The sequence below is a fragment of the Eleutherodactylus coqui genome, chromosome 3 (assembly GCF_035609145.1).
Source record: "Eleutherodactylus coqui strain aEleCoq1 chromosome 3, aEleCoq1.hap1, whole genome shotgun sequence".
In the NCBI taxonomy this organism is placed as follows: domain Eukaryota; kingdom Metazoa; phylum Chordata; class Amphibia; order Anura; family Eleutherodactylidae; genus Eleutherodactylus; species Eleutherodactylus coqui.
In genome coordinates, this window is record NC_089839.1 from 74,781,517 (window position 1) to 74,801,383 (window position 19,867).

Consider the following 19,867-nt stretch of genomic DNA (forward strand, 5'->3'; position numbering starts at 1 on the left):
TCTTTAGAATGTTAGCAGCCTTTTGAATTGTCTTTAGAATGTTGGGCAGTCTTTTGAATTGTCTTTAGAATGTTGGCAGTCTTTTGAACTGTCTTTAGAATGTTGGCAGTCTTAGAATGTTGGCAGTCTTTTAAACTGTCTTTAGAATGTTGGCAGTCTTTTGAATTGTCTTTAGAATGTTGGCAGTCTTTTGAATTGTCTTTAGAATGTTGGCAGTCTTTTGAACTGTCTATAGATTGTTGGCAGTCTTTTGAACTGTCTATAGAATGTTAGCAGTCTTTTGAACTGTCTATAGAATGTTGGCAGTCTTTAGAATGTTGGCAGTCTTTTAAACTGTCTTTAGAATGTGGGCAGCTTTTTGAATTGTCTTCAGAATGTTGGCAGTCTTTTAAACTGTCTTTAGAATGTTGGCAGTCTTTTGAATTGTCTTTAGAATGTTGGCAGTCTTTTAAACTGTCTATAGAATGTTGGCAGTCTTTTGAACTGTTATATAGAATGTTGGCAGTCTTTTGAACTGTCTATAGAATGTTGGCAGTCTTTAGAATGTTGGCAGTCTTTTAAACTGTCTTTAGAATGTTGGCAGTCTTTTGAATTGTTTTTAGAATGTTGGCTTTGTTCTAAACTGTCTTTAGAATGTTGGCAGTCTTTTGAACTGTCTTTAGAATGTTGGCAGTCTTTAGAATGTTGGCAGTCTTTTAAACTGTCTTTAGAATGTTGGCAGTCTTTTGAACTGTCTATAGAATGTTGGCAGTCTTTTGAACTGTCTATAGAATGTTGGCAGTCTTTAGAATGTTGGCAGTCTTTTAAACTGTCTTTAGAATGTTGGCAGTCTTTTGAATTGTCTTTAGAATGTTGGCAGTCTTTTGAACTGTCTATAGAATGTTGGCAGTCTTTTGAACTGTCTATAGAATGTTGGCAGTCTTTAGAATGTTGGCCGTATATTAATCTGTCTTTAGAATGTTGGCAGTCTTTTGAATTGTCTTTAGAATGTTGGCAGTCATTTGAATTGTCTTTAGAATGTTGGCAGCCTTTTGAATTGTCTTTAGAATGTTGGCAGTCTTTTGAATTGTCTTTAGAATGTTGGCTGTCTTTTGAACTGTCTTTAGAATGTTGGCAGTCTTTAGAATGTTGGCAGTCTTTTAAACTGTCTTTAGAATGTTGGCAGTCTTTTGAATTGTTTTTAGAATGTTGGCAGTCTTTTGAATTGTCTTTAGAATGTTGGCAGTCTTTTGAACTGTCTATAGAATGTTGGCAGTCTTTAGAATGTTGGCAGTCTTTTAAACTGTCTTTAGAATGTTGGCAGCCTTTTGAATTGTCTATAGAATGTTGGCAGTCTTTTAAACTGTCTTTAGAATGTTGGCAGTCTTTTGAATTGTCTTTAGAATGTTGGCAGTCTTTTAAACTGTCTTTAGAATGTTGGCAGTCTTTTGAATTGTCTTTAGAATGTTGGCAGTCTTTTGAATTGTCTTTAGAATGTTGGCAGTCTTTTGAACTGTCTATAGAATGTTGGCAGTCTTTTGAACTGTCTATAGAATGTTGGCAGTCTTTAGAATGTTGGCCGTATTTTAATCTGTCTTTAGAATGTTGGCAGTCTTTTGAATTGTCTTTAGAATGTTGGCAGTCATTTGAATTGTCTTTAGAATGTTGGCAGCCTTTTGAATTGTCTTTAGAATGTTGGCAGTCTTTTGAATTTTCTTTAGAATGTTGGCAGTCTTTTGAACTGTATTTAGAATGTTGGCAGTCTTTTAAACTGTCTTTAGAATGTTGGCAGTCTTTTAAACTGTCTTTAGAATGTTGGCAGTTTTTTGAATTGTGTTTAGAATGTTGGCAGTCTTTTGAATTGTCTTTAGAATGTTGGCAGCCTTTTGAATTGTCTTTAGAATGTTGGCAGTCTTTTGAATTGTCTTTAGAATGTTGGCAGTCTTTTGAACTGTCTTTAGAATATTGGCAGTCTTTAGAATGTTGGCAGTCTTTTAAACTGTCTTTAGAATGTTGGCAATCATTTGAACTGTCTATAGAATGTTGCCAGTCTTTTGAACTGTCTATAGAATGTTGGCAGTCTTTAGAAAGTTGGCAGTCTTTTAAACTGTCTTTAGAATGTTGGAAGCCTTTTGAATTGTCTTTAGAATGTTGGCAGTCTTTTGAACTGTCCATAGAATGTTGGCAGTCTTTTAAACTGTCTTTAGAATGTTGGCAGTCTTTTGAACTGTCTATAGAATGTTGGCAGTCTTTTGAACTGTCTATAGAATGTTGGCAGTCTTTAGAATGTTGGCAGTCTTTTAAACTGTCTTTAGAATGTTGGCAGTCTTTTGAATTGTCTTTAGAATGTTGGCAGTCTTTTGAACTGTCTATAGAATGTTGGCAGTCTTTTGAACTGTCTATAGAATGTTGGCAGTCTTTAGAATGTTGGCCGTATTTTAATCTGTCTTTAGAATGTTGGCAGTCTTTTGAATTGTCTTTAGAATGTTGGCAGCCTTTTGAATTGTCTTTAGAATGTTGGCAGTCTTTTGAATTGTCTTTAGAATGTTGGCTGTCTTTTGAACTGTCTTTAGAATGTTGGCAGTCTTTAGAATGTTGGCAGTCTTTTAAACTGTCTTTAGAATGTTGGCAGTCTTTTGAATTGTTTTTAGAATGTTGGCAGTCTTTTGAATTGTCTTTAGAATGTTGGCAGTCTTTTGAACTGTCTATAGAATGTTGGCAGTCTTTTGAACTGTCTATAGAATGTTGGCAGTCTTTAGAATGTTGGCAGTCTTTTAAACTGTCTTTAGAATGTTGGCAGTCTTTTGAATTGTCTTTAGAATGTTGGCAGTCTTTTGAACTGTCTATAGAATTTTGGCAGTCTTTTGAACTGTCTATAGAATGTTGGCACTCTTTAGAATGTTGGCAGTCGTTTAAACTGTCTTTAGAATGTTGGCAGCCTTTTGAATTGTCTTTAGAATGTTGGCAGTCTTTTGAATTGTCTTAAGAATGTTGGCAGTCTTTTAAACTGTCTATAGAATGTTGGCAGTCTTTAGAATGTTGGCAGTCTTTTAAACTGTCTTTAGAATGTTGGCAGTCTTTTGAATTGTCTTTAGAATGTTGGCAGTCTTTTAAACTGTCTTTAGAATGTTGGCAGTCTTTTGAATTGTCTTTAGAATGTTGGTAGTCATTTGAATTGTCTTTAGAATGTTAGCAGCCTTTTGAATTGTCTTTAGAATGTTGGGCAGTCTTTTGAATTGTCTTTAGAATGTTGGCAGTCTTTTGAACTGTCTTTAGAATGTTGGCAGTCTTAGAATGTTGGCAGTCTTTTAAACTGTCTTTAGAATGTTGGCAGTCTTTTGAATTGTCTTTAGAATGTTGGCAGTCTTTTGAATTGTCTTTAGAATGTTGGCAGTCTTTTGAACTGTCTATAGATTGTTGGCAGTCTTTTGAACTGTCTATAGAATGTTAGCAGTCTTTTGAACTGTCTATAGAATGTTGGCAGTCTTTAGAATGTTGGCAGTCTTTTAAACTGTCTTTAGAATGTGGGCAGCTTTTTGAATTGTCTTCAGAATGTTGGCAGTCTTTTAAACTGTCTTTAGAATGTTGGCAGTCTTTTGAATTGTCTTTAGAATGTTGGCAGTCTTTTAAACTGTCTATAGAATGTTGGCAGTCTTTTGAACTGTTATATAGAATGTTGGCAGTCTTTTGAACTGTCTATAGAATGTTGGCAGTCTTTAGAATGTTGGCAGTCTTTTAAACTGTCTTTAGAATGTTGGCAGTCTTTTGAATTGTTTTTAGAATGTTGGCTTTGTTCTAAACTGTCTTTAGAATGTTGGCAGTCTTTTGAACTGTCTTTAGAATGTTGGCAGTCTTTAGAATGTTGGCAGTCTTTTAAACTGTCTTTAGAATGTTGGCAGTCTTTTGAACTGTCTATAGAATGTTGGCAGTCTTTTGAACTGTCTATAGAATGTTGGCAGTCTTTAGAATGTTGGCAGTCTTTTAAACTGTCTTTAGAATGTTGGCAGTCTTTTGAATTGTCTTTAGAATGTTGGCAGTCTTTTGAACTGTCTATAGAATGTTGGCAGTCTTTTGAACTGTCTATAGAATGTTGGCAGTCTTTAGAATGTTGGCCGTATATTAATCTGTCTTTAGAATGTTGGCAGTCTTTTGAATTGTCTTTAGAATGTTGGCAGTCATTTGAATTGTCTTTAGAATGTTGGCAGCCTTTTGAATTGTCTTTAGAATGTTGGCAGTCTTTTGAATTGTCTTTAGAATGTTGGCTGTCTTTTGAACTGTCTTTAGAATGTTGGCAGTCTTTAGAATGTTGGCAGTCTTTTAAACTGTCTTTAGAATGTTGGCAGTCTTTTGAATTGTTTTTAGAATGTTGGCAGTCTTTTGAATTGTCTTTAGAATGTTGGCAGTCTTTTGAACTGTCTATAGAATGTTGGCAGTCTTTAGAATGTTGGCAGTCTTTTAAACTGTCTTTAGAATGTTGGCAGCCTTTTGAATTGTCTATAGAATGTTGGCAGTCTTTTAAACTGTCTTTAGAATGTTGGCAGTCTTTTGAATTGTCTTTAGAATGTTGGCAGTCTTTTAAACTGTCTTTAGAATGTTGGCAGTCTTTTGAATTGTCTTTAGAATGTTGGCAGTCTTTTGAATTGTCTTTAGAATGTTGGCAGTCTTTTGAACTGTCTATAGAATGTTGGCAGTCTTTTGAACTGTCTATAGAATGTTGGCAGTCTTTAGAATGTTGGCCGTATTTTAATCTGTCTTTAGAATGTTGGCAGTCTTTTGAATTGTCTTTAGAATGTTGGCAGTCATTTGAATTGTCTTTAGAATGTTGGCAGCCTTTTGAATTGTCTTTAGAATGTTGGCAGTCTTTTGAATTTTCTTTAGAATGTTGGCAGTCTTTTGAACTGTATTTAGAATGTTGGCAGTCTTTTAAACTGTCTTTAGAATGTTGGCAGTCTTTTAAACTGTCTTTAGAATGTTGGCAGTTTTTTGAATTGTGTTTAGAATGTTGGCAGTCTTTTGAATTGTCTTTAGAATGTTGGCAGCCTTTTGAATTGTCTTTAGAATGTTGGCAGTCTTTTGAATTGTCTTTAGAATGTTGGCAGTCTTTTGAACTGTCTTTAGAATATTGGCAGTCTTTAGAATGTTGGCAGTCTTTTAAACTGTCTTTAGAATGTTGGCAATCATTTGAACTGTCTATAGAATGTTGCCAGTCTTTTGAACTGTCTATAGAATGTTGGCAGTCTTTAGAAAGTTGGCAGTCTTTTAAACTGTCTTTAGAATGTTGGAAGCCTTTTGAATTGTCTTTAGAATGTTGGCAGTCTTTTGAACTGTCCATAGAATGTTGGCAGTCTTTTAAACTGTCTTTAGAATGTTGGCAGTCTTTTGAACTGTCTATAGAATGTTGGCAGTCTTTTGAACTGTCTATAGAATGTTGGCAGTCTTTAGAATGTTGGCAGTCTTTTAAACTGTCTTTAGAATGTTGGCAGTCTTTTGAATTGTCTTTAGAATGTTGGCAGTCTTTTGAACTGTCTATAGAATGTTGGCAGTCTTTTGAACTGTCTATAGAATGTTGGCAGTCTTTAGAATGTTGGCCGTATTTTAATCTGTCTTTAGAATGTTGGCAGTCTTTTGAATTGTCTTTAGAATGTTGGCAGCCTTTTGAATTGTCTTTAGAATGTTGGCAGTCTTTTGAATTGTCTTTAGAATGTTGGCTGTCTTTTGAACTGTCTTTAGAATGTTGGCAGTCTTTAGAATGTTGGCAGTCTTTTAAACTGTCTTTAGAATGTTGGCAGTCTTTTGAATTGTTTTTAGAATGTTGGCAGTCTTTTGAATTGTCTTTAGAATGTTGGCAGTCTTTTGAACTGTCTATAGAATGTTGGCAGTCTTTTGAACTGTCTATAGAATGTTGGCAGTCTTTAGAATGTTGGCAGTCTTTTAAACTGTCTTTAGAATGTTGGCAGTCTTTTGAATTGTCTTTAGAATGTTGGCAGTCTTTTGAACTGTCTATAGAATTTTGGCAGTCTTTTGAACTGTCTATAGAATGTTGGCACTCTTTAGAATGTTGGCAGTCGTTTAAACTGTCTTTAGAATGTTGGCAGCCTTTTGAATTGTCTTTAGAATGTTGGCAGTCTTTTGAATTGTCTTAAGAATGTTGGCAGTCTTTTAAACTGTCTATAGAATGTTGGCAGTCTTTAGAATGTTGGCAGTCTTTTAAACTGTCTTTAGAATGTTGGCAGTCTTTTGAATTGTCTTTAGAATGTTGGCAGTCTTTTAAACTGTCTTTAGAATGTTGGCAGTCTTTTGAATTGTCTTTAGAATGTTGGTAGTCATTTGAATTGTCTTTAGAATGTTAGCAGCCTTTTGAATTGTCTTTAGAATGTTGGGCAGTCTTTTGAATTGTCTTTAGAATGTTGGCAGTCTTTTGAACTGTCTTTAGAATGTTGGCAGTCTTAGAATGTTGGCAGTCTTTTAAACTGTCTTTAGAATGTTGGCAGTCTTTTGAATTGTCTTTAGAATGTTGGCAGTCTTTTGAATTGTCTTTAGAATGTTGGCAGTCTTTTGAACTGTCTATAGATTGTTGGCAGTCTTTTGAACTGTCTATAGAATGTTAGCAGTCTTTTGAACTGTCTATAGAATGTTGGCAGTCTTTAGAATGTTGGCAGTCTTTTAAACTGTCTTTAGAATGTGGGCAGCTTTTTGAATTGTCTTCAGAATGTTGGCAGTCTTTTAAACTGTCTTTAGAATGTTGGCAGTCTTTTGAATTGTCTTTAGAATGTTGGCAGTCTTTTAAACTGTCTATAGAATGTTGGCAGTCTTTTGAACTGTTATATAGAATGTTGGCAGTCTTTTGAACTGTCTATAGAATGTTGGCAGTCTTTAGAATGTTGGCAGTCTTTTAAACTGTCTTTAGAATGTTGGCAGTCTTTTGAATTGTTTTTAGAATGTTGGCTTTGTTCTAAACTGTCTTTAGAATGTTGGCAGTCTTTTGAACTGTCTTTAGAATGTTGGCAGTCTTTAGAATGTTGGCAGTCTTTTAAACTGTCTTTAGAATGTTGGCAGTCTTTTGAACTGTCTATAGAATGTTGGCAGTCTTTTGAACTGTCTATAGAATGTTGGCAGTCTTTAGAATGTTGGCAGTCTTTTAAACTGTCTTTAGAATGTTGGCAGTCTTTTGAATTGTCTTTAGAATGTTGGCAGTCTTTTGAACTGTCTATAGAATGTTGGCAGTCTTTTGAACTGTCTATAGAATGTTGGCAGTCTTTAGAATGTTGGCCGTATATTAATCTGTCTTTAGACTGTTGGCAGTCTTTTGAATTGTCTTTAGAATGTTGGCAGTCATTTGAATTGTCTTTAGAATGTTGGCAGCCTTTTGAATTGTCTTTAGAATGTTGGCAGTCTTTTGAATTGTCTTTAGAATGTTGGCTGTCTTTTGAACTGTCTTTAGAATGTTGGCAGTCTTTAGAATGTTGGCAGTCTTTTAAACTGTCTTTAGAATGTTGGCAGTCTTTTGAATTGTTTTTAGAATGTTGGCAGTCTTTTGAATTGTCTTTAGAATGTTGGCAGTCTTTTGAACTGTCTATAGAATGTTGGCAGTCTTTAGAATGTTGGCAGTCTTTTAAACTGTCTTTAGAATGTTGGCAGCCTTTTGAATTGTCTATAGAATGTTGGCAGTCTTTTAAACTGTCTTTAGAATGTTGGCAGTCTTTTGAATTGTCTTTAGAATGTTGGCAGTCTTTTAAACTGTCTTTAGAATGTTGGCAGTCTTTTGAATTGTCTTTAGAATGTTGGCAGTCTTTTGAATTGTCTTTAGAATGTTGGCAGTCTTTTGAACTGTCTATAGAATGTTGGCAGTCTTTTGAACTGTCTATAGAATGTTGGCAGTCTTTAGAATGTTGGCCGTATTTTAATCTGTCTTTAGAATGTTGGCAGTCTTTTGAATTGTCTTTAGAATGTTGGCAGTCATTTGAATTGTCTTTAGAATGTTGGCAGCCTTTTGAATTGTCTTTAGAATGTTGGCAGTCTTTTGAATTGTCTTTAGAATGTTGGCTGTCTTTTGAACTGTCTTTAGAATGTTGGCAGTCTTTAGAATGTTGGCAGTCTTTTAAACTGTCTTTAGAATGTTGGCAGTCTTTTGAATTGTTTTTAGAATGTTGGCAGTCTTTTGAATTGTCTTTAGAATGTTGGCAGTCTTTTGAACTGTCTATAGAATGTTGGCAGTCTTTTGAACTGTCTATAGAATGTTGGCAGTCTTTAGAATGTTGGCAGTCTTTTAAACTGTCTTTAGAATGTTGGCAGCCTTTTGAATTGTCTATAGAATGTTGGCAGTCTTTTAAACTGTCTTTAGAATGTTGGTAGTCTTTTGAATTGTCTTTAGAATGTTGGCAGTCTTTTAAACTGTCTTTAGAATGTTGGCAGTCTTTTGAATTGTCTTTAGAATGTTGGCAGTCTTTTGAATTGTCTTTAGAATGTTGGCAGTCTTTTGAACTGTCTATAGAATGTTGGCAGTCTTTTGAACTGTCTATAGAATGTTGGCACTCTTTAGAATGTTGGCAGTCGTTTAAACTGTCTTTAGAATGTTTGCAGCCTTTTGAATTGTCTTTAGAATGTTGGCAGTCTTTTGAATTGTCTTTAGAATGTTGGCAGTCTTTTAAACTGTCTTTAGAATGTTGGCACTCTTTTGAATTGTCTTTAGAATGTTGGCAGTCTTTTGAATTGTCTTTAGAATGTTGGCAGTCTTTTAAACTGTCTTTAGAATGTTGGCAGTCTTTTGAACTGTCTATAGAATGTTGGCAGTCTTTAGAATGTTGGCAGTCTTTTAAACTGTCTTTAGAATGTTGGCAGTCTTTTGAATTGTCTTTAGAATGTTGGCAGTCTTTTGAATTGTCTTTAGAATGTTGGTAGTCATTTGAATTGTCTTTAGAATGTTAGCAGCCTTCTGAATTGTCTTTAGAATGTTGGCAGTCTTTTGAACTGTCTTTAGAATGTTGGCAGTCTTAGAATGTTGGCAGTCTTTTAAACTGTCTTTAGAATGTTGGCAGTCTTTTGAATTGTCTTTAGAATGTTGGCAGTCTTTTGAATTGTCTTTAGAATGTTGGCAGTCTTTTGAACTGTCTATAGAATGTTGGCAGTCTTTTGAACTGTCTATAGAATGTTGGCAGTCTTTAGAATGTTGGCAGTATTTTAAACTGTCTTTAGAATGTTGGCAGTCATTTGAATTGTCTTTAGAATGTTGGCAGCCTTTTGAATTGTCTTTAGAATGTTGGCAGTCTTTTGAACTGTCTTTAGAATGTTGGCAGTCTTTAGAATGTTGGCAGTCTTTTAAACTGTCTTTAGAATGTTGGCAGTCTTTTGAATTGTCTTTAGAATGTTGGCAGTCTTTTGAATTGTCTTTAGAATGTTTGCAGCCTTTTGAATTGTCTTTAGAATGTTGGCAGTCTTTTGAATTGTCTTTAGAATGTTGGCAGTCTTTTAAACTGTCTTTAGAATGTTGGCACTCTTTTGAATTGTCTTTAGAATGTTGGCAGTCTTTTGAATTGTCTTTAGAATGTTGGCAGTCTTTTAAACTGTCTTTAGAATGTTGGCAGTCTTTTGAACTGTCTATAGAATGTTGGCAGTCTTTAGAATGTTGGCAGTCTTTTAAACTGTCTTTAGAATGTTGGCAGTCTTTTGAATTGTCTTTAGAATGTTGGCAGTCTTTTGAATTGTCTTTAGAATGTTGGTAGTCATTTGAATTGTCTTTAGAATGTTAGCAGCCTTTTGAATTGTCTTTAGAATGTTGGGCAGTCTTTTGAATTGTCTTTAGAATGTTGGCAGTCTTTTGAACTGTCTTTAGAATGTTGGCAGTCTTAGAATGTTGGCAGTCTTTTAAACTGTCTTTAGAATGTTGGCAGTCTTTTGAATTGTCTTTAGAATGTTGGCAGTCTTTTGAATTGTCTTTAGAATGTTGGCAGTCTTTTGAACTGTCTATAGAATGTTGGCAGTCTTTTGAACTGTCTATAGAATGTTGGCAGTCTTTAGAATGTTGGCAGTATTTTAAACTGTCTTTAGAATGTTGGCAGTCATTTGAATTGTCTTTAGAATGTTGGCAGCCTTTTGAATTGTCTTTAGAATGTTGGCAGTCTCTTGAATTTTCTTTAGAATGTTGGCAGTCTTTTGAACTGTATTTAGAATGTTGGCAGTCTTTAGAATGTTGGCAGTCTTTTAAACTGTCTTTAGAATGTTGGCAGTCTTTTGAATTGTCTTTAGAATGTTGGCAGCCTTTTGAATTGTCTTTAGAATGTTGGCAGTCTTTTGAATTGTCTTTAGAATGTTGGCAGTCTTTTGAACTGTCTTTAGAATGTTGGCAGTCTTTAGAATGTTGGCAGTCTTTTAAACTGTCTTTAGAATGTTGGCAGTCTTTTGAACTGTCTATAGAATGTTGGCAGTCTTTTGAACTGTCTATAGAATGTTGGCAGTCTTTAGAATGTTGGCAGTCTTTTAAACTGTCTTTAGAATGTTGGCAGTCTTTTGAATTGTCTTTAGAATGTTGGCAGTCTTTTGAACTGTCTATAGAATGTTGGCAGTCTTTTGAACTGTCTATAGAATGTTGGCAGTCTTTAGAATGTTGGCCGTATTTTAATCTGTCTTTAGAATGTTGGCAGTCTTTTGAATTGTCTTTAGAATGTTGGCAGTCATTTGAATTGTCTTTAGAATGTTGGCAGCCTTTTGAATTGTCTTTAGAATGTTGGCAGTCTTTTGAATTGTCTTTAGAATGTTGGCTGTCTTTTGAACTGTCTTTAGAATGTTGGCAGTCTTTAGAATGTTGGCAGTCTTTTAAACTGTCTTTAGAATGTTGGCAGTCTTTTGAACTGTCTATAGAATGTTGGCAGTCTTTAGAATGTTGGCAGTCTTTTAAACTGTCTTTAGAATGTTGGCAGCCTTTTGAATTGTTTTTAGAATGTTGGCAGTCTTTTGAATTGTCTTTAGAATGTTGGCAGTCTTTTGAACTGTCTATATAATGTTGGCAGTCTTTTGAACTGTCTATAGAATGTTGGCAGTCTTTAGAATGTTGGCAGTCTTTTAAACTGTCTTTAGAATGTTGGCAGCCTTTTGAATTGTCTATAGAATGTTGGCAGTCTTTTAAACTGTCTTTAGAATGTTGGTAGTCTTTTGAATTGTCTTTAGAATGTTGGCAGTCTTTTAAACTGTCTTTAGAATGTTGGCAGTCTTTTGAATTGTCTTTAGAATGTTGGCAGTCTTTTGAATTGTCTTTAGAATGTTGGCAGTCTTTTGAACTGTCTATAGAATGTTGGCAGTCTTTTGAACTGTCTATAGAATGTTGGCACTCTTTAGAATGTTGGCAGTCGTTTAAACTGTCTTTAGAATGTTGGCAGCCTTTTGAATTGTCTTTAGAATGTTGGCAGTCTTTTGAATTGTCTTTAGAATGTTGGCAGTCTTTTAAACTGTCTTTAGAATGTTGGCACTCTTTTGAATTGTCTTTAGAATGTTGGCAGTCTTTTGAATTGTCTTTAGAATGTTGGCAGTCTTTTAAACTGTCTTTAGAATGTTGGCAGTCTTTTGAACTGTCTATAGAATGTTGGCAGTCTTTAGAATGTTGGCAGTCTTTTAAACTGTCTTTAGAATGTTGGCAGTCTTTTGAATTGTCTTTAGAATGTTGGCAGTCTTTTAAACTGTCTTTAGAATGTTGGCAGTCTTTTGAATTGTCTTTAGAATGTTGGGCAGTCTTTTGAATTGTCTTTAGAATGTTGGCAGTCTTTTGAACTGTCTTTAGAATGTTGGCAGTCTTTAGAATGTTGGCAGTCTTTTAAACTGTCTTTAGAATGTTGGCAGTCTTTTGAATTGTCTTTAGAATGTTGGCAGTCTTTTGAATTGTCTTTAGAATGTTGGCAGTCTTTTGAACTGTCTATAGATTGTTGGCAGTCTTTTGAACTGTCTATAGAATGTTAGCAGTCTTTTGAACTGTCTATAGAATGTTGGCAGTCTTTAGAATGTTGGCAGTCTTTTAAACTGTCTTTAGAATGTTGGCAGTCTTTTGAATTGTCTTTAGAATGTTGGCAGTCTTTTGAACTGTCTATAGAATGTTGGCAGTCTTTTGAATTGTTATATAGAATGTTGGCAGTCTTTTGAACTGTCTATAGAATGTTGGCAGTCTTTAGAATGTTGGCAGTCTTTTAAACTGTCTTTAGAATGTTGGCAGCCTTTTGAATTGTCTTTAGAATGTTGGCAGTCTTTTGAATTGTCTTTAGAATGTTGGCTGTGTTCTAAACTGTCTTTAGAATGTTGGCAGTCTTTTGAACTGTCTTTAGAATGTTGGCAGTCTTTAGAATGTTGGCAGTCTTTTAAACTGTCTTTAGAATGTTGGCAGTCTTTTAAATTGTCTTTAGAATGTTGGCAGTCTTTTGAACTGTCTATAGAATGTTGGCAGTCTTTAGAATGTTGGCCGTATTTTAATCTGTCTTTAGAATGTTGGCAGTCTTTTGAATTGTCTTTAGAATGTTGGCAGTCATTTGAATTGTCTTTAGAATGTTGGCAGCCTTTTGAATTGTCTTTAGAATGTTGGCAGTCTTTTGAATTGTCTTTAGAATGTTGGCTGTCTTTTGAACTGCCTTTAGAATGTTGGCAGTCTTTAGAATGTTGGCAGTCTTTTAAACTGTCTTTAGAATGTTGGCAGTCTTTTGAATTGTTTTTAGAATGTTGGCAGTCTTTTGAATTGTCTTTAGAATGTTGGCAGTCTTTTGAACTGTCTATAGAATGTTGGCAGTCTTTAGAATGTTGGCAGTCTTTTAAACTGTCTTTAGAATGTTGGCAGCCTTTTGAATTGTCTATAGAATGTTGGCAGTCTTTTAAACTGTCTTTAGAATGTTGGCAGTCTTTTGAATTGTCTTTAGAATGTTGGCAGTCTTTTAAACTGTCTTTAGAATGTTGGCAGTCTTTTGAATTGTCTTTAGAATGTTGGCAGTCTTTTGAATTGTCTTTAGAATGTTGGCAGTCTTTTGAACTGTCTATAGAATGTTGGCAGTCTTTTGAACTGTCTATAGAATGTTGGCAGTCTTTAGAATGTTGGCAGTCGTTTAAACCGTCTTTAGAATGTTGGCAGCCTTTTGAATTGTCTTTAGAATGTTGGCAGTCTTTTGAATTGTCTTTAGAATGTTGGCAGTCTTTTAAACTGTCTTTAGAATGTTGGCAGTCTTTTGAATTGTCTTTAGAATGTTGGCAGTCTTTTGAATTGTCTTTAGAATGTTGGCAGTCTTTTAAACTGTCTTTAGAATGTTGGCAGTCTTTTGAACTGTCTATAGAATGTTGGCAGTCTTTAGAATGTTGGCAGTCTTTTAAACTGTCTTTAGAATGTTGGCAGTCTTTTGAATTGTCTTTAGAATGTTGGCAGTCTTTTAAACTGTCTTTAGAATGTTGGCAGTCTTTTGAATTGTCTTTAGAATGTTGGTAGTCATTTGAATTGTCTTTAGAATGTTAGCAGCCTTTTGAATTGTCTTTAGAATGTTGGGCAGTCTTTTGAATTGTCTTTAGAATGTTGGCAGTCTTTTGAACTGTCTTTAGAATGTTGGCAGTCTTTAGAATGTTGGCAGTCTTTTAAACTGTCTTTAGAATGTTGGCAGTCTTTTGAATTGTCTTTAGAATGTTGGCAGTCTTTTGAATTGTCTTTAGAATGTTGGCAGTCTTTTGAACTGTCTATAGATTGTTGGCAGTCTTTTGAACTGTCTATAGAATGTTAGCAGTCTTTTGAACTGTCTATAGAATGTTGGCAGTCTTTAGAATGTTGGCAGTCTTTTAAACTGTCTTTAGAATGTGGGCAGCTTTTTGAATTGTCTTCAGAATGTTGGCAGTCTTTTAAACTGTCTTTAGAATGTTGGCAGTCTTTTGAATTGTCTTTAGAATGTTGGCAGTCTTTTGAACTGTCTATAGAATGTTGGCAGTCTTTTGAACTGTTATATAGAATGTTGGCAGTCTTTTGAACTGTCTATAGAATGTTGGCAGTCTTTAGAATGTTGGCAGTCTTTTAAACTGTCTTTAGAATGTTGGCAGCCTTTTGAATTGTCTTTAGAATGTTGGCAGTCTTTTGAATTGTCTTTAGAATGTTGGCAGTCTTTTGAATTGTCTTTAGAATGTTGGCAGTCTTTTGAACTGTCTATAGAATGTTGGCAGTCTTTTGAACTGTCTATAGAATGTTGGCAGTCTTTAGAATGTTGACAGTCTTTTAAACTGTCTTTAGAATGTTGGCAGTCATTTGAATAGTCTTTAGAATGTTGGCAGCCTTTTGAATTGTCTTTAGAATGTTGGCAGTCTTTTGAATTTTCTTTAGAATGTTGGCAGTCTTTTGAACTGTATTTAGAATGTTGGCAGTCTTTTAAACTGTCTTTAGAATGTTGGCAGTCTTTTAAACTGTCTTTAGAATGTTGGCAGTTTTTTGAATTGTGTTTAGAATGTTGGCAGTCTTTTGAATTGTCTTTAGAATGTTGGCAGCCTTTTGAATTGTCTTTAGAATGTTGGCAGTCTTTTGAATTGTCTTTAGAATGTTGGCAGTCTTTTGAACTGTCTTTAGAATATTGGCAGTCTTTAGAATGTTGGCAGTCTTTTAAACTGTCTTTAGAATGTTGGCAATCATTTGAACTGTCTATAGAATGTTGCCAGTCTTTTGAACTGTCTATAGAATGTTGGCAGTCTTTAGAAAGTTGGCAGTCTTTTAAACTGTCTTTAGAATGTTGGAAGCCTTTTGAATTGTCTTTAGAATGTTGGCAGTCTTTTGAACTGTCCATAGAATGTTGGCAGTCTTTTAAACTGTCTTTAGAATGTTGGCAGTCTTTTGAACTGTCTATAGAATGTTGGCAGTCTTTTGAACTGTCTATAGAATGTTGGCAGTCTTTAGAATGTTGGCAGTCTTTTAAACTGTCTTTAGAATGTTGGCAGTCTTTTGAATTGTCTTTAGAATGTTGGCAGTCTTTTGAACTGTCTATAGAATGTTGGCAGTCTTTTGAACTGTCTATAGAATGTTGGCAGTCTTTAGAATGTTGGCCGTATTTTAATCTGTCTTTAGAATGTTGGCAGTCTTTTGAATTGTCTTTAGAATGTTGGCAGCCTTTTGAATTGTCTTTAGAATGTTGGCAGTCTTTTGAATTGTCTTTAGAATGTTGGCTGTCTTTTGAACTGTCTTTAGAATGTTGGCAGTCTTTAGAATGTTGGCAGTCTTTTAAACTGTCTTTAGAATGTTGGCAGTCTTTTGAATTGTTTTTAGAATGTTGGCAGTCTTTTGAATTGTCTTTAGAATGTTGGCAGTCTTTTGAACTGTCTATAGAATGTTGGCAGTCTTTTGAACTGTCTATAGAATGTTGGCAGTCTTTAGAATGTTGGCAGTCTTTTAAACTGTCTTTAGAATGTTGGCAGTATTTTGAATTGTCTTTAGAATGTTGGCAGTCTTTTGAATTGTCTTTAGAATGTTGGCAGTCTTTTGAACTGTCTATAGAATTTTGGCAGTCTTTTGAACTGTCTATAGAATGTTGGCACTCTTTAGAATGTTGGCAGTCGTTTAAACTGTCTTTAGAATGTTGGCAGCCTTTTGAATTGTCTTTAGAATGTTGGCAGTCTTTTGAATTGTCTTAAGAATGTTGGCAGTCTTTTAAACTGTCTATAGAATGTTGGCAGTCTTTAGAATGTTGGCAGTCTTTTAAACTGTCTTTAGAATGTTGGCAGTCTTTTGAATTGTCTTTAGAATGTTGGCAGTCTTTTAAACTGTCTTTAGAATGTTGGCAGTCTTTTGAATTGTCTTTAGAATGTTGGTAGTCATTTGAATTGTCTTTAGAATGTTAGCAGCCTTTTGAATTGTCTTTAGAATGTTGGGCAGTCTTTTGAATTGTCTTTAGAATGTTGGCAGTCTTTTGAACTGTCTTTAGAATGTTGGCAGTCTTAGAATGTTGGCAGTCTTTTAAACTGTCTTTAGAATGTTGGCAGTCTTTTGAATTGTCTTTAGAATGTTGGCAGTCTTTTGAATTGTCTTTAGAATGTTGGCAGTCTTTTGAACTGTCTATAGATTGTTGGCAGTCTTTTGAACTGTCTATAGAATGTTAGCAGTCTTTTGAACTGTCTATAGAATGTTGGCAGTCTTTAGAATGTTGGCAGTCTTTTAAACTGTCTTTAGAATGTGGGCAGCTTTTTGAATTGTCTTCAGAATGTTGGCAGTCTTTTAAACTGTCTTTAGAATGTTGGCAGTCTTTTGAATTGTCTTTAGAATGTTGGCAGTCTTTTAAACTGTCTATAGAATGTTGGCAGTCTTTTGAACTGTTATATAGAATGTTGGCAGTCTTTTGAACTGTCTATAGAATGTTGGCAGTCTTTAGAATGTTGGCAGTCTTTTAAACTGTCTTTAGAATGTTGGCAGTCTTTTGAATTGTTTTTAGAATGTTGGCTTTGTTCTAAACTGTCTTTAGAATGTTGGCAGTCTTTTGAACTGTCTTTAGAATGTTGGCAGTCTTTAGAATGTTGGCAGTCTTTTAAACTGTCTTTAGAATGTTGGCAGTCTTTTGAACTGTCTATAGAATGTTGGCAGTCTTTTGAACTGTCTATAGAATGTTGGCAGTCTTTAGAATGTTGGCAGTCTTTTAAACTGTCTTTAGAATGTTGGCAGTCTTTTGAATTGTCTTTAGAATGTTGGCAGTCTTTTGAACTGTCTATAGAATGTTGGCAGTCTTTTGAACTGTCTATAGAATGTTGGCAGTCTTTAGAATGTTGGCCATATATTAATCTGTCTTTAGAATGTTGGCAGTCTTTTGAATTGTCTTTAGAATGTTGGCAGTCATTTGAATTGTCTTTAGAATGTTGGCAGCCTTTTGAATTGTCTTTAGAATGTTGGCAGTCTTTTGAATTGTCTTTAGAATGTTGGCTGTCTTTTGAACTGTCTTTAGAATGTTGGCAGTCTTTAGAATGTTGGCAGTCTTTTAAACTGTCTTTAGAATGTTGGCAGTCTTTTGAATTGTTTTTAGAATGTTGGCAGTCTTTTGAATTGTCTTTAGAATGTTGGCAGTCTTTTGAACTGTCTATAGAATGTTGGCAGTCTTTAGAATGTTGGCAGTCTTTTAAACTGTCTTTAGAATGTTGGCAGCCTTTTGAATTGTCTATAGAATGTTGGCAGTCTTTTAAACTGTCTTTAGAATGTTGGCAGTCTTTTGAATTGTCTTTAGAATGTTGGCAGTCTTTTAAACTGTCTTTAGAATGTTGGCAGTCTTTTGAATTGTCTTTAGAATGTTGGCAGTCTTTTGAATTGTCTTTAGAATGTTGGCAGTCTTTTGAACTGTCTATAGAATGTTGGCAGTCTTTTGAACTGTCTATAGAATGTTGGCAGTCTTTAGAATGTTGGCCGTATTTTAATCTGTCTTTAGAATGTTGGCAGTCTTTTGAATTGTCTTTAGAATGTTGGCAGTCATTTGAATTGTCTTTAGAATGTTGGCAGCCTTTTGAATTGTCTTTAGAATGTTGGCAGTCTTTTGAATTGTCTTTAGAATGTTGGCTGTCTTTTGAACTGTCTTTAGAATGTTGGCAGTCTTTAGAATGTTGGCAGTCTTTTAAACTGTCTTTAGAATGTTGGCAGTCTTTTGAATTGTTTTTAGAATGTTGGCAGTCTTTTGAATTGTCTTTAGAATGTTGGCAGTCTTTTGAACTGTCTATAGAATGTTGGCAGTCTTTTGAACTGTCTATAGAATGTTGGCAGTCTTTAGAATGTTGGCAGTCTTTTAAACTGTCTTTAGAATGTTGGCAGCCTTTTGAATTGTCTATAGAATGTTGGCAGTCTTTTAAACTGTCTTTAGAATGTTGGTAGTCTTTTGAATTGTCTTTAGAATGTTGGCAGTCTTTTAAACTGTCTTTAGAATGTTGGCAGTCTTTTGAATTGTCTTTAGAATGTTGGCAGTCTTTTGAATTGTCTTTAGAATGTTGGCAGTCTTTTGAACTGTCTATAGAATGTTGGCAGTCTTTTGAACTGTCTATAGAATGTTGGCACTCTTTAGAATGTTGGCAGTCGTTTAAACTGTCTTTAGAATGTTTGCAGCCTTTTGAATTGTCTTTAGAATGTTGGCAGTCTTTTGAATTGTCTTTAGAATGTTGGCAGTCTTTTAAACTGTCTTTAGAATGTTGGCACTCTTTTGAATTGTCTTTAGAATGTTGGCAGTCTTTTGAATTGTCTTTAGAATGTTGGCAGTCTTTTAAACTGTCTTTAGAATGTTGGCAGTCTTTTGAACTGTCTATAGAATGTTGGCAGTCTTTAGAATGTTGGCAGTCTTTTAAACTGTCTTTAGAATGTTGGCAGTCTTTTGAATTGTCTTTAGAATGTTGGCAGTCTTTTGAATTGTCTTTAGAATGTTGGTAGTCATTTGAATTGTCTTTAGAATGTTAGCAGCCTTTTGAATTGTCTTTAGAATGTTGGGCAGTCTTTTGAATTGTCTTTAGAATGTTGGCAGTCTTTTGAACTGTCTTTAGAATGTTGGCAGTCTTAGAATGTTGGCAGTCTTTTAAACTGTCTTTAGAATGTTGGCAGTCTTTTGAATTGTCTTTAGAATGTTGGCAGTCTTTTGAATTGTCTTTAGAATGTTGGCAGTCTTTTGAACTGTCTATAGATTGTTGGCAGTCTTTTGAACTGTCTATAGAATGTTAGCAGTCTTTTGAACTGTCTATAGAATGTTGGCAGTCTTTAGAATGTTGGCAGTCTTTTAAACTGTCTTTAGAATGTGGGCAGCTTTTTGAATTGTCTTCAGAATGTTGGCAGTCTTTTAAACTGTCTTTAGAATGTTGGCAGTCTTTTGAATTGTCTTTAGAATGTTGGCAGTCTTTTGAACTGTCTATAGAATGTTGGCAGTCTTTTGAACTGTTATATAGAATGTTGGCAGTCTTTTGAACTGTCTATAGAATGTTGGCAGTCTTTAGAATGTTGGCAGTCTTTTAAACTGTCTTTAGAATGTTGGCAGCCTTTTGAATTGTCTTTAGAATGTTGGCAGTCTTTTGAATTGTCTTTAGAATGTTGGCTGTGTTTTAAACTGTCTTTAGAATGTTGGCAGTCTTTTGAACTGTCTTTAGAATGTTGGCAGTCTTTAGAATGTTGGCAGTCTTTTAAACTGTCTTTAGAATGTTGGCAGTCTTTTGAACTGTCTATAGAATGTTGGCAGTCTTTTGAACTGTCTATAGAATGTTGGCAGTCTTTAGAATGTTGGCAGTCTTTTAAACTGTCTTTAGAATGTTGACAGTCTTTTGAATTGTCTTTAGAATGTTGGCAGTCTTTTGAACTGTCTATAGAATGTTGGCAGTCTTTTGAACTGTCTATAGAATGTTGGCAGTCTTTAGAATGTTGGCCGTATTTTAATCTGTCTTTAGAATGTTGGCAGTCTTTTGAATTGTCTTTAGAATGTTGGCAGTCATTTGAATTGTCTTTAGAATGTTGGCAGCCTTTTGAATTGTCTTTAGAATGTTGGCAGTCTTTTGAATTGTCTTTAGAATGTTGGCTGTCTTTTGAACTGTCTTTAGAATGTTGGCAGTCTTTAGAATGTTGGCAGTCTTTTAAACTGTCTTTAGAATGTTGGCAGTCTTTTGAATTGTTTTTAGAATGTTGGCAGTCTTTTGAATTGTCTTTAGAATGTTGGCAGTCTTTTGAACTGTCTATAGAATGTTGGCAGTCTTTTGAACTGTCTATAGAATGTTGGCAGTCTTTAGAATGTTGGCAGTCTTTTAAACTGTCTTTAGAATATTGGCAGCCTTTTGAATTGTCTATAGAATGTTGGCAGTCTTTTAAACTGTCTTTAGAATGTTGGTAGTCTTTTGAATTGTCTTTAGAATGTTGGCAGTCTTTTAAACTGTCTTTAGAATGTTGGCAGTCTTTTGAATTGTCTTTAGAATGTTGGCA